At 43.9% G+C, this 13013-nt stretch overlaps 1 protein-coding gene across 5 annotated transcripts in view; it reads left to right on the top strand.

The window, feature by feature from the left end:
- Positions 1-13013, top strand: part of LMO4 (LIM domain only 4) — a 112484-nt gene that overhangs the window by 4002 nt on the left and 95469 nt on the right. For 4 of the 5 annotated variants that reach the window (XM_054165430.1, XM_054165428.1, XM_054165429.1 and 1 more), the window contains one exon: positions 5155-5252. The exons of the other annotated variant lie outside the window; for it this stretch is intronic. The gene's annotated coding sequence lies outside the window, so the exon portion shown is untranslated. The remainder of the gene's footprint in view (positions 1-5154; positions 5253-13013) is intronic. 5 annotated transcript variants of the gene reach the window in all.

Below are 13013 nucleotides of genomic sequence, written 5' to 3'. Positions count from 1 at the left end.
GCACTGAATTTTTAGGGTGCTATTACACAGTAAAAATAAGTACTCTGTTTTATGAAGGGGAAAATTGAGGCATAGCAAGACCCAGTGGCTTCTCTAATGGCATACAGGAAATTCTTGCTCTTGCTTCTAACATAGCCATGATCTGGCCAACAAGTAACTGAAGTTCTCTGCTGCTGGGGAACCCTGGGAACATAGTGTCTGAGCAGGACAAGGCCGTGTCCTCACCCACTCTTCACCAGGACCCTGCTCTGCCTACAACTGGCCAAGTTCAGGGGTGGCGGCAGAACCTCTGACCCTGCTGAGCTGCCAGAGGGTCTAATTGGTGATGTAGGGAGGGAGAGGGTGTGGGTACCTGGAGCGCTGCCTGCTCTTGGGTTTGTGTGCAGCCTGCTTGCCAGTCCCCCTCCCCTTTTTAGGAAGTGGCAATTGTGCAGTTACAGTGACGTGACTGGTAATCAGAAAGATCATTTGTGCTTTTTATCACTTAACTGTTGCCAAAGGGCCTAGTCTTTAATCTGATGGTGTTCAGAGCTGAACCCGGGGACAGATAAACCGTTAGCTGTTAAGCTCAGTCTTTATCAGGCTCTGAGCAATTCGTGGGAGGCAGCTTATTCGAAGCAGCAAGCTCAGGAACCTGGAGAGCTCAGCAGGGACAAACTCACTGCTTTTACCCCACACCCGAGGCCCCTGCCTGACTATTCTTTACCCTTCACTTCTGAGAGCAGGTCGAAGCGTTAAAGGACATGAACGACCTACTCATAATCGCGCCCTTTTCTTTGGAGGCTTCTGTACAGCAGAAACTGCACAGACCCCTGGGCGTGGAGGGAAGAAAAGGGCTCGCGGGGTAGCGACTGTGGGGCTGGGGGCAGCAGACGGGTGCGAGGCCGCTGCGGGTCCGCCGAACCGTCACTAGGTGGCGCACAAGGAACGGCACGGTGGGGCCGCCACCGCCCGGGCCCCGGCGTCACCCGTCGTGACGCCTGGAAGTGGCGGGGGGCTTGCGGCCGTCCCTCCGGCTACCGCCTGCGAGCGACCTTCGGCAGCCGTGGTACTTCTTGCAGCGAGGGCCAGGCGCTGAGCTCCCGCAGGGATCAACACGGCCGTTATTTTTCCTTTCTGATCTTGGCCTGTATTTTAAGTAAGATGGCTAATTTTAGTTCTAAATTGAGCCTAATTATTATAATATAATGAAGGGTTGCTTTAGGTTAAACAATGACCCTTGCATTGTGTTTATATGAATGAAGAATTAACCTTAAAAGCTTGTCCTCGGAAAATGGATTGCACACTTGGTTCTCTCTATTGATTAGTTTAGGTATTTAAAGTGCTGCATTTTATCTCACCAGCCGCCCGGTAAATTTGTCATGATGATACTTAAAGGAACAAATTGACGTTGTTTATTTTCCCAGACCTCTTTGGCATATTTCTCGGCTACTTATTGCACCTTTGAGCTATATAGTATTGTGTGAAGGAACAGTGATAACCCTTCTGCTTAAATAAGCATGACAGTATAACATCTCTGTTCAGCTGAAACACCAATGAAAGAGGTGCTGCAGTGCAAAATGCATATTACATTGTAGCTGGAGTGAGGCTAGCAATCCTGAAGAGGTTTTGAAGAAGACTAGAGTCTTCCCATATTAAATGAATGATGGGCGGTTTGTCAGAATTTCTGTTCACTCAAAAAAATTGGACTTCGTTGCTCCTTAGAGCTGCCAGATAATGGGAGCCATCCTAATAATTGCAAAGTACTTCAAGACTGGGTAGTGTTAGGGATTTTGATGGTGTGCAACTAAGCAAAGAGATACAAGACCCATGTCTGCCTGTATTCTGATTTCTGAGGAAATAGGATGATGTAAAATTTTTGAGTTAGTATGGTCATCTGCTTTTCCTGCTGAAGTATTTTAAATCTTACAAAATTTTCTCCAGAAGGTATTGGGAAGTAGGGAAGAATTTTGTGCCATGATGCTAACATATGAAAATCACCCCTCTGGGTACTTTTACTGTGGTTGTGCCTCCAGAAATAGGATCTATCCTCCACTTGTGCTCAGGAAGCAGTCTCAGCACTGCTTATCCCAAGTTCCCATTTGTGGAGGGTGAGTGAGGGCTGTGCTGTGGCTCTAGTGTCCCACACAGTCTGACCCCACTGGTGCCTCCTATGGTGGGCTAGGTGGTATGGGTTTCCCACGTTAGGTAACAGGAGGTTTGCAAGCACCTGCCGTAGGCAAGCCACAGCAGTCTCCACTCCCCACACTGGTCCAGGGTCCAGCTACCCCCATCAGTGCTGCACTGCTCAGTGCACGTGAAGGGCTGTGAGCCTCCACCAGGGCAGCCATTTCCACAGCTGTCATTCTCTAGCATGCTCCTTCACTTCCTCTCCCTGTTTTCCCAAGTTTACAGATCTGCTTTTGGTCTGAGTGAGTGAGTGATTGCCACCCCTTTCCTAACCCCGTGTGCTGGCCGGTGGTAGGAATATGCACACCACTTAAATTCCCCAAACAAAATGGAAGTGGAAAGTCTTCGGCTTAGTTGAAAAGAACAGCAAATTCTGCTAGCAATCTGTAATGCAATTAGTGTTATTTGACTTGGCAGCTTTTGCAGGGCCTGCGTGGGCTGCAGGCTGCGAGGGCCTGGAGTCAGCCGCCGTCTAAGAAGCAGGACTTGGGAGGAACTCTCAGTAATTTTTACATCTGAAGCCTCTCAGTGTTTTTTCTTCTCCACCTCCTCTTCCCGACACCCTTGACATTTGGATGCTGCAACCAGTCCTTCATCCCAGCTGGGAAGGGGAAAGGGGGCTAGTCCTCCACCCTGCCAGCCCTGCGGGTGTCTGCATCCCCCCACCCAACCAGAGGAAAATAATTCTGGGTCAAAACCCACTGAGCCATCTGTGTTTCTGAGGCTAAATTATTTCTTGCATGGGAAGTAGCATTAGGTCGGTATATCTGGCCTGCTAATTGCTTTAACTGGCTGAAAAGATTTTTGGTCTGTTCTTGAACTGTTTGTGTAAACTTAACAGAATAGTGTTACCTTCAGATCCTGCCCCGTCCACAGCTAGAATGTATAAACAAGTCTTTTGGTAAGAAAAGCAGCACAGAGTTTCAAGTTATGCTAGCAGAGGTTATGAGAGACAGGAAGTTATGGGCAAATTGATTTCACCACTGGGAAACTAGGGATTTTCCCCCCCCCAAGTAATGACTGTAAAGCATGCTAATGCTATTACAACATTAGTGCATTAAAGTGTGGCCTTATTAATTCAAGACATAAAGGCAACAAAATAAGCTGTTAAATTTAAAATATAATACATATATAATGAGAAAAAAGTCTGTGAAAGCTTTATTCAAATGAAAATGCAGAATTGTTTGAGCTAGTGAAGTATCTTTTGTGCTGAGTTACGAGCATATGTAATGGATTTAATTATTAATTTCTCCATTGTTCTATGCAGACAGATAGGGTTCAAGGCACAGTCATTCTCTGGCTTTCATGGATCTAATTTGTATAATTATCGCCTGAATAAAGAATTGCTCTGATTCCTAGCTTACTTTTTTCTTCTCCTCAGTACTACCTCACTGTTGCTTTCCAAAAAGAGAGCACCTGCCAGTTCTTCAGGAATCAGCTGATCACTTCCAGTGATGAGGCACGCTCCTGGTGACTTTCCCTTTCATGCCTTTTTGTCTAAATGAATTATTGTGCATCCTTTTTAATTTTATTGAAAAAATACATTTATCAAGGTCTAGCTTTGTAAATAAATAGCCAGAGACACATGGATGCATATTGCTGCTTTTCAAGGTCTCAGATGAATGTGAAACAAAGAGAAACTTTTCTCTAAAAGCAATTATCTTTCTGCATTCCCATCAGTATAATTATATTGCAGGGAATTTTAAGGAGTCATACAAGTAGAATTGAATACTTAAAATCATGGCTGAATCATTATGCAAAAGCTGAGCAGAATGTCTTGCCTCATGCCAGCAAAACACACCACAGCTGACTCTTCTCTTATACCTTTATACCTGAAACATACCTGTGTATTTGTCTTAGAATAAGAACCTGAGGTCTGTGCTGTATGTATGAAAAGTATTTATGGGAGAACTACAGAATTCCTCTCTGTTTTGAAATGCTAATATCAATGGGTTGAAATGTTTTCTCACTCAGGCATTTAGAAATTCATTGCCCTACTCTGTGAGTAGCTTTAATTATGAGTATTTTCTTTGAGGTGCACGAACATGTAGCAAGGTCCAGACTACATTGGTGGAGGAGTCTGGTAAAGATAATTATATTGACCATGCTTAGAGGAAAAAACATTACAACTTTTTAGGAAGTTTTAGCACCAGCATGAATTTGTAACCTCTATGTTTAAGTGTGTATTTGCATTTAGTACTAGAAATAGACTCATGTATTCTTTCCAGGTTTTCCTCTGACCTCCTTCCACTCCTGTTATATCTGAGATTGGTCTCTTTTCCCTTTCCTCTTGCTTCCCCTTTTTCCCTTCTTCCAGCCTTTCTCATGTCAAAAAGGCCATGTAAATTTAAAACCCAGCCATGAAAAAATGAGGTGTTTAGCCTGACCTTGGCAAACAGCTTTAGCAATTCAAGAAATGTTTGTAACTTCCTGCACCATGGCAAACACTGTGCAAAGCATAAGAGGTGCCTGTCCTGCATGGGATTGACTGTGCTGCACACCTACAGCAGCTCCAGTCCAGTGTTTTCTTTTCTGTGAAAGCCATTTTGTCTGCCATGTGTTTGCATTTATTTCCTTTCCGGCTCCATACATGACTCATCCACAGCAGGACAGAGGAGCCAGGGCAGATTTGGGCTGCTCGGGAGCTCCTTTCCTCACTTCCTAGCCCTGTTTAGGGCAGCTTTCTGGAAGGCAGTCTCACAGTGAGGAGCCATTTGCCAGGCTGCAGGAATTAATTCGCCATACGTATGGTAGCTGGGCTCAGTGTTGCTTTTCTGGGCAAGCATGTGAGGGCTATCGTCTTCCTGTGCCTTGATACAAGAGACTGAGATGCTTCTCTCTCTGTAAAGTGATAGAGGCAGCTTTTATTCACTCTGTCTTTGAACCTTGGTGTTCCCTATAGGTTATCCACAAAGCATACTGTCACAGGTCTGCTGCTCCTGAGCTTTAGCTCAATCCAAACCTAATCTTTTCTTCTTTTTCCAGAAGTCCCATTGGCGCCAGCATTTTCTTGCATTCAGCCATGGGCAGAGTTGCAGTTGTTTCCTCTTGCTTCCTTCTGGGATCCTGTGCCAGGGCAGGAGGTATGTTTCCATCTGAGGATTCTCTTTGGGAAAGACTCCTATTGCAGGAGGGGGGTGGGGGGGGTTATGCCTGAGCTATAATGGTGTTTTAACTGACTCCCCCATCCAATAATCTGCAAATCTGTTACCAATCAGAACATGATACGTATCCTTAGCCAGTTTCAATGGGGTTTATTTCTATTACATCTGGCAGTGTGTCCAGTGAGGGAGAAAAAACCCTCAACCAGAATTAGCTGCACTGAAATCAGCTGAATTTTGGATGTGTTCAGGCCTTTTGGCCAGACTCATTCCAGTTCATGAGAAGTAATTATCTCTTGAGCATCACATTAATATTAAAGATCCATGGGCATTAGCGTTTAGGCAATATACCTTCTTCCCAGCTCCAAAAAAAAAAAAGATGATGTGGGATAATTGATCTGAACATGCTCCAAATGTGCATATGTCTTTATTTATGCATTCCAGCGTGGATTGTTCAGGACGATAAGGCAAAATAAGGAAAAGCAGGCAAAAACATCGAGACCTCTCATTTCCCTGGCCATTTCTGTTAGGAATAGTTATAATCTGCTAAAAATGAGTTATGAAAGCTAACAGCATGTTAATAGCGTATGTTACAAACACTAAATCCTTTCAACTGGTATCAGATTTACGCCTTTCCCTATTTCTTAGATCAGGGGATTTGTGGCAGCTGGAGCTTATGGCTGCCTGTGGCCCCGCTAGTTGCTGGAGAGCCAGGTTTGGGGACTGGGGATTCCTCTTCCTAAGGCTGATGTGGAATCACACCCCAGCTTTTGCTTGGTGAAGGAAAATTTGCCCTTGGAGTACCCAAAATGCTGTCTCATGCAGGGTGTCCATCAGCTATGGGCATGCTGACATGGCCTGTCTCAAACATGGAGGTGATGGTAGCTGGAACGAGTCCAGAGAAGGGCAATGAAGTTGGTGAGGGGTTTGGAACACAAGCCCTATGAGGAGAGGCTGAGGGAGCTGGGCTTGCTTAGCCTGGAGAGGAGGAGACTCAGGGGTGACCTTATTGCTCTCTACAACTACCTGAAGGGAGGTTGTAGACAGGCGGATGTTGGTCTCTTCTCCCAGGCAGCCAGCACCAGAACAAGAGGACACAGTCTCAGGCTGTGCCAGGGGAGGTTTGGGCTGGATGTTAGGAAGAAGTTCTATACAGAGAGAGTGATTGCACATTGGAACGGGCTGCCTGGGGGGGTGGTGGAGTCACCATCATTGGAGGTGTTCAGGAGGAGACTTGATGGGGTGCTTGGTGCCATGGTTTAGTTGTTTAGGTGGGTTGGATTGGTTGATGGGTTGAACGTGATGATCTTGAAGGTCTCTTCCAACCTGGTCTGGTCTGGTCTGGTCTATTCTATTCTATTCTGTTCTGTTCTGTTCTATAGCTGCAGTGTCCAGTACATGGTGGCTGTACACACAGGAAACCATAGCCTCAGGTATTCAAGTACCATTCAGCCAAAGTGTGGCTGAACCCCAAGAACATGGCAGCACTGCTGGCTTAGGGCACTCCCATGCTGACATGCTCCTGTACCTGCCATCATGACTGATATGTACATCTATGCTTAAGTATGCTTATGGGTCTGTAGATAGTTTTGCATTGCTCATCCTTCCAGCAGCCAAAAGTTTGATTACACTACACTAGCCAGAAATGTCATTACATTTAATCAAAGGGGAGCTTTTCCTTACTGAATTCATGCATTCAGTTTTACTTTACAGTAGAGGAAAACAAGTCTATAAAAGTGCCACTAGCTTGTTTCAACTCTTGCATGTGCACCCACCTAATTTTCACGCCGTGGTGAGGGGTGTCAGATGGCAGTGTGGGTGCCTGAGCGGTCGTGGACTGGCCCAGTTTCCGGCAGAGTGCAGTGAAGGCCCTAGATATGGACTTCAAAGGTAAACAATTACCTTTTATTATCACACATGGCTTTAGCTCTATGAGTTTCAAATAGCACATAATCACAAGTCTGTGATAACATTTACTCCTGATGAGAGAAAATTTACCAAGTACTAAATTGCTGCTGAGATGACGGGAACATGAGCCAGGCAGGAATTAACTCTGATGATGAGTCAGCAGATGTTAATGTCTTGCACCATGCTGGAGACATCTGCTGAGCCGTCCACTGTTGAATCATCTTAAATATTTCTGTGTTATTACCCTTCCAGGAACAAGCTTTGGAGAACTTTTGTGTTATATATGCATATCTATTTTAAAATGAATATATGCAGGCACATAACAAGTGTATGCATTTAGGTATGTAGGTAATTTTCAGCTACGGGAAGGATGAGCAACCAGCAACTATTTAAAGTAAAACATGCATGGAAATGCTAATAGCAATTGCCTACATTTGGTGTTTGGAAAGCAATAGCTTTCCTTCAGTTGTGGCTCTGATGATCCTGGGAGGATGACCTCATGTCCACACTCCCTGAACCCTCATGCAGACCAGCCTGGCCAAGCTCTCAAAGTGGGAGCTACAAATTCACTAACAGCTCACCGTGTTTTGGAAATTAATCCCCTCCAGAACAGCTGCAGGGTGCTGTGTTCAAGTGTGTCATCAATTTTATTTTTTTTCCCCAGTATGCCCGGAATGTCAATATGTAGTTAGATAAATGTACTAACTAGGCACAATCAAATGCATCAGATGAATTCAGTGGAGAGGGGCAAATGCCTTCTTAAATGAGCTCCTTTTTCATTGAAGCTCTGCAACTGTGCCATCATACACTGTCCTTCTGCAGTGGATCTCCAGCAGATGCTAAAGGCAGTGGCATATAAATAACTGGAGGTGCCAAAGGACTGTAATCATTGTACAGAGGAAAGAGGCAGAGCTTTTGTTTGGTAGATTCTTTGTTGTATTCAGCTTAATTCACTGCAGCAAAGTAGGTAGCTTTAAATTACTGACACTAATTAATTTATACTTTTGCATATATAATTGCCTGATTGTATGCACATGAGAACTGCAGTAATTCAGTGCACACAGTACAAACTGCATTTTTTTGAAACTCTGACTCTCTGAGGTCTGGAGGTCAAAAGTTAATTCTAGTGAGATGTAAGAGTTGTCTGCCAAAAATTCCCGTGTTTTTTCAGGCATTCTGCAGTCTGAGCGTCACCGCTCCAACTTGTGTTTTTAAGCTTTCCCCATTCCCTGAATTTTCCATTGCACTTAAAAAGCACCACCCAACCCAACAAATGTTTTGGAAAGCAGGGTGAAAGCAAGCTTGGCTGATGTATAGAGGACATGGGAAGCACAAGCTGATGGTGAAGCTTGTGTGCCACACATGTGGCCATGAGCCAGTGGGACTGGATAGCCCCACGGTGCCCATCCTCTGTCTCTTTATGTTCTTCTCCTTGCTGCTGCTGATTTGTGGCTTAGTCTCTGCTCAGGATGAGCACATGGCTATGCGCTGTCTGGTGAAGATGCTCTCAGCCCATGTTCCCCTTTTCCAGGGACGTATGGCAGGTGCAGGTTCATGCTAGTCCCCACTATGGGCCTGAGGACCTCAAGGCTCCTGGACACATTTGATGCTAGATGCTTAAAATAACCCAAAGGAAATGACGTGGACATAAGTCTGGAGTTTGCACTCAAACACTGCTTTTCCCAAAAATTAGCTCTAGCAACTTATCTTGAAGTGCCCTGGAATAACAGTTTAGTGTTTAATGAACATTAAGGGGGAATTAAGTTAATCTAAACAGTAGCTTGATTTCAGACTTCTTAGTGGTGGCTGCACAAAAGTAAGGCACTGTTTTTAGACCAAGAAAGAAATCCATCCTTTGAGGATTGGTTTACAGTCCTACAGAATTTTCCACGAGGTTAATAACCAAGTGTAACGTCCTGGCGGGAACGATCACATTCCCTCTACTGCCTAGTCAATAGAGTGGTGTGTCAGGAGGTTTTGAGTAAGTTGCAGTGTTTTTCTTCTACTGTGGAAGACGATCCGTCTCCACATTTTATTTGAAAAGCTGTCTGCCATTTTCTTTTGCGTGCTGAACTTCTTGGGCACAGTGCATTAGCTCTTCTTGAAGTACAAAAGAGAGAATGCAAGTGCCAGAACATTTTTGTCAATGGTTTCCAAAAACTATGGAATTTCCTGCCCAGCTACATCAGATCAGCCAACAACTTTGTAATTACTAAAAACAGCCTGTTGATTTTCCTCCCAAGTGTTTCAGCTGTCCTGGCTGATCTTTCTCTTTTCCACCGTGTTGAGATGATTCTCTCATTGTGCACTATGCTCTATTTTTATGGTCAACATATCCTAGAGCAAACAATTTCAGACCGATGGCGGAAGGGAGATTGGACTCAGGTTAGAGATTTGAGCCCAAGACAGGGAGCCAGGAATGCCTCAGTTCCTGAATCAGATCTGCCACTAAGTCAGGAATCCACATAAAGCCAAGCCACATGATGAGCAATTGTACGATGATTTGATTTTTCTGTGCAGAGGAGGAAGTGAGTGTTTGAATGTAGCTCTCTCCCCAGTGTGCCCGCTGCAACCAAAGCCACAGCTACAGGTGGGCTGTGAGCAGGGCACTGGGAGCAGGTTCCCTCCAAGGGGAGGCTGAGATTCGGGAGACTGCAATCTAATTGGACACCAGGAGTTTTCACCAGAGCAGTACTTGGACTGACATCTTAATGGTAAATGCAAATAAATTAGTTAAGTACGCCTGTATGAAATTTTCCTGCTGAAAAATTCTTTCTATAAAAGCATTTATATTGTATTCTTTATTGTCAGCTAATCCAGCCCAAACTCATTAAATGGCACTGTGTGGGTTACTCGCTGTCAGTGAAATTATCAAAGGCATTTTTCAGCTGGTGCACCAGGAAAGCATGTGCTTCAATGCCAACTAAAACAATAACGAGGAAATGTTATGATCAGACTTGACCAGATGACCTTTCCCATTTTAGATTAGTTCTTAATTTCAGCACAAGGGTCATCCTGTGAGAATACTTACAATAAGTCACTGCTCACCTCTCACATGAAAAAGAAGTGACTTATTAGAAATCTCACTGTACTCATTGCAGTTAATGAGATGTGGAAAGCTTTATAATTTGATTTGCTGGACCATATGCTGTAAAGGGATACTGCTGATTTCATTCCTCCACATTTAATTTAAGCAGTATGCAATGGCTTCTTCGTATGGCTACTTATATAATAAAAATTAACTTGAAGCATAAAAAAATACACTATTGTGGGGTTTATTACTCTGTGTGGTTGAGTTTCAAGTGTTTTTCATTGAAACATCTGTAAGTAATGTGTAGGTCTAATTTTAAATCCTGGCAAATATTTTCCATTTAACATTTGGTTTTACTGACAGGCTTGGAGCAGTGGCTTTCAGAGCTTGTCAGTAACAGATATGTATTTTCAAAGATAAACATTTTTTTTAATTGAAGATAAACATTAGTTTTTTTTAATTGAAGATAACTATAACTCAATACCTGCTTTTCCTATCCCTCTTGTGTTCTAGCAGTTAGAAGCAGCAACACAGGCACTCATTCCTGCAGACCCTGCCCACAGCAGCAGCACTGTGGCAGTGCAAGCTGTCCCTCATGGACAGTCCTAGAGGTGTGGGGCTCCATGGGGCTGCACAGCATTCAAGCAGAGCAAGTGCAGCCCCGTGCATGGGCTCAGAACCCTAAGGGAATTAAGTGACAATGTCAGGAGATCGTGAACTGCCAAAGATGCCCCTTGTGATGCTTTGCAGGGTACAGTTACCTCCAGAAGGAAGATTTGGACCTCAGCCCCAGGTGGAGCCCCATTTGGACCTCAGCCCCACTGAAGCATGTGCTCTGCTCTCAGAGCCAAGTGTGCTCTCTTGTACCACAGCAGCTCACTGTCAAGGCTTTATTTCAGGTTATTTGATTTTCATCTGTAGACAAAATGAAACAGCTTGAACAGGCAGGCTGGTCTGCATGGCCCTATAAAAGAGAAAACTGAGCTGACTTGTCAGTTCATGTCATGCTGCCCAACAAGGCCTTGAAGACTCTTCTGATTGTGGTGTTTCATGGGAGAGACTGAACTGAGGAGGTGTCATGGTCTAGTCATGGGGTCTGTGGTGACAGATTGGACTTGATGATCCTCGAGGTCTCTTCCAACCTTGGTGATACTGTGATACTGTGAAGGAGGTGCTAGAAATACCCCATGTGAGACAATGAACAGTCAGTTTGGAAGTCAAATACTGAGATTATTCTCAAAAAGAAGTCCTGGAAGGCTAGAAGTGCAGGAGGGTCACTGGTATTACCTGACTGAAATGCCACAGTGTTATTTGCAATTAATGCCACAAGCTCTAAATATGAGCACTGTGTTTTTTAATATAACTTGTTGGTTAAATTTGAGATCAGGCCAATAAATCTTGTGAAGCTGCTGCCCATGGGGTAGCATGTTAGGGAAGGCTGTGGCCCTGTGACATGGCAAGGCTGCTGCAGCTACAGAATTGCCATTTTGTGAGGTAGATGGCAAAGGGACAGCACTTGTTTCTGTCCCACTTACTCTGCCTGTCTTTCCCTTTACTATTTCCTCACTGTGATTTAAAAAACAACCTTGATTCTGCTTTCATTAAGAAGTAGTAACAATACATTACTTCCCTTAGACCCAGACTGTCATCTTTTTGAATCCTGAACTACAACAGCAGAAAACTGGGGTTTGCTGCTAGGAGATTGGCTGTGGTGACGATCCGTGCATGCAGGGTGCCAGAGGGAGGCCAGTGCTGGGTGCTGCAGCTGCCATTAGGAGCCATGCTGAGATCCCAGGAAAGAGTATCAGCTTTACCTGCATTTAACAGCTTTACATTCAGAGAAACAAACCAGTCTTTGCTACCAAAGATAACCCCTTTTTTTTTTAATTTAAATTTGTAAACTGTCTTTAATGCTTCACAGTGGTCTGTGGTCTGGCTTTAGTGGCTGAACGGAAGGTTTGGGCTTGAGCTAGCTCATTCTCTGCGTCTTGGGTCTGAGACTCCTTGGTGGGGACTCAGCTAGGGATTGAATCACAGGCCTTTCATGCAACCTCCAAGTTAAAAAAACCCAACCAACCAAACAAAAAACCCCAATAACAACAAAAAACCCAAACAAAAAAACCCAACAAACAACAACAAAAAACCCATACAAAAACGCCAACATCAATAACAAAACAAAAAAAACCGACCCACCCCAACACAAGGAAATCAGATTCCAATTTTAATATGTCCCTATTTTCTTTCATCAGAAGTTTTGAAGTGCTTCTGAGGAGGTTGGTAATAATCTCAGCCATGGTGGTTTCTCATAAACACTGAGAAAAACTGTAGCTTTACTGAATATAGCGTCTGTTTTAAATGGTTGGTAGTTCACTTGGTTTTAATATGAGTACAAGCATAGAGGCAAGTAAAATCTAATGGAAGTGCTTAGAAGGTTTTGTTTTGATACCCCACAGCAGCCCTGGTTCATACTGAAGGGGGAAAAGATTTCTTTATAGCCAGGCCTGCAGAAGCCAGGAATTTAATCTTGCTCCACAACTTATTTTATTGCATTTTTAATTTTCTTTTGCATTACCCTGACCCTTTTCTATAGCTTTTGACGCCTGGTGCTTAATTACTTATCATTAGCAATGTACATGGGGGCCTTCCTGCATATTTATAAATGTGATCATTAGTACATGGGAAGACAAAGACTTCTTTAAGACCATCATTAGTTATTCTGTTTTCATAGAACTGTTCATTAGAGAAACTACCCACCTGGTTAAATAATTATAATTAAGAATTGGTAATCTCCTTTGCATTTTTAA

The sequence above is a fragment of the Dryobates pubescens genome, chromosome 11 (genome assembly GCF_014839835.1).
Source record: "Dryobates pubescens isolate bDryPub1 chromosome 11, bDryPub1.pri, whole genome shotgun sequence".
In the NCBI taxonomy this organism is placed as follows: Eukaryota; Metazoa; Chordata; class Aves; order Piciformes; family Picidae; genus Dryobates; species Dryobates pubescens.
This window is presented reverse-complemented; position numbering and strand designations above follow the sequence as displayed.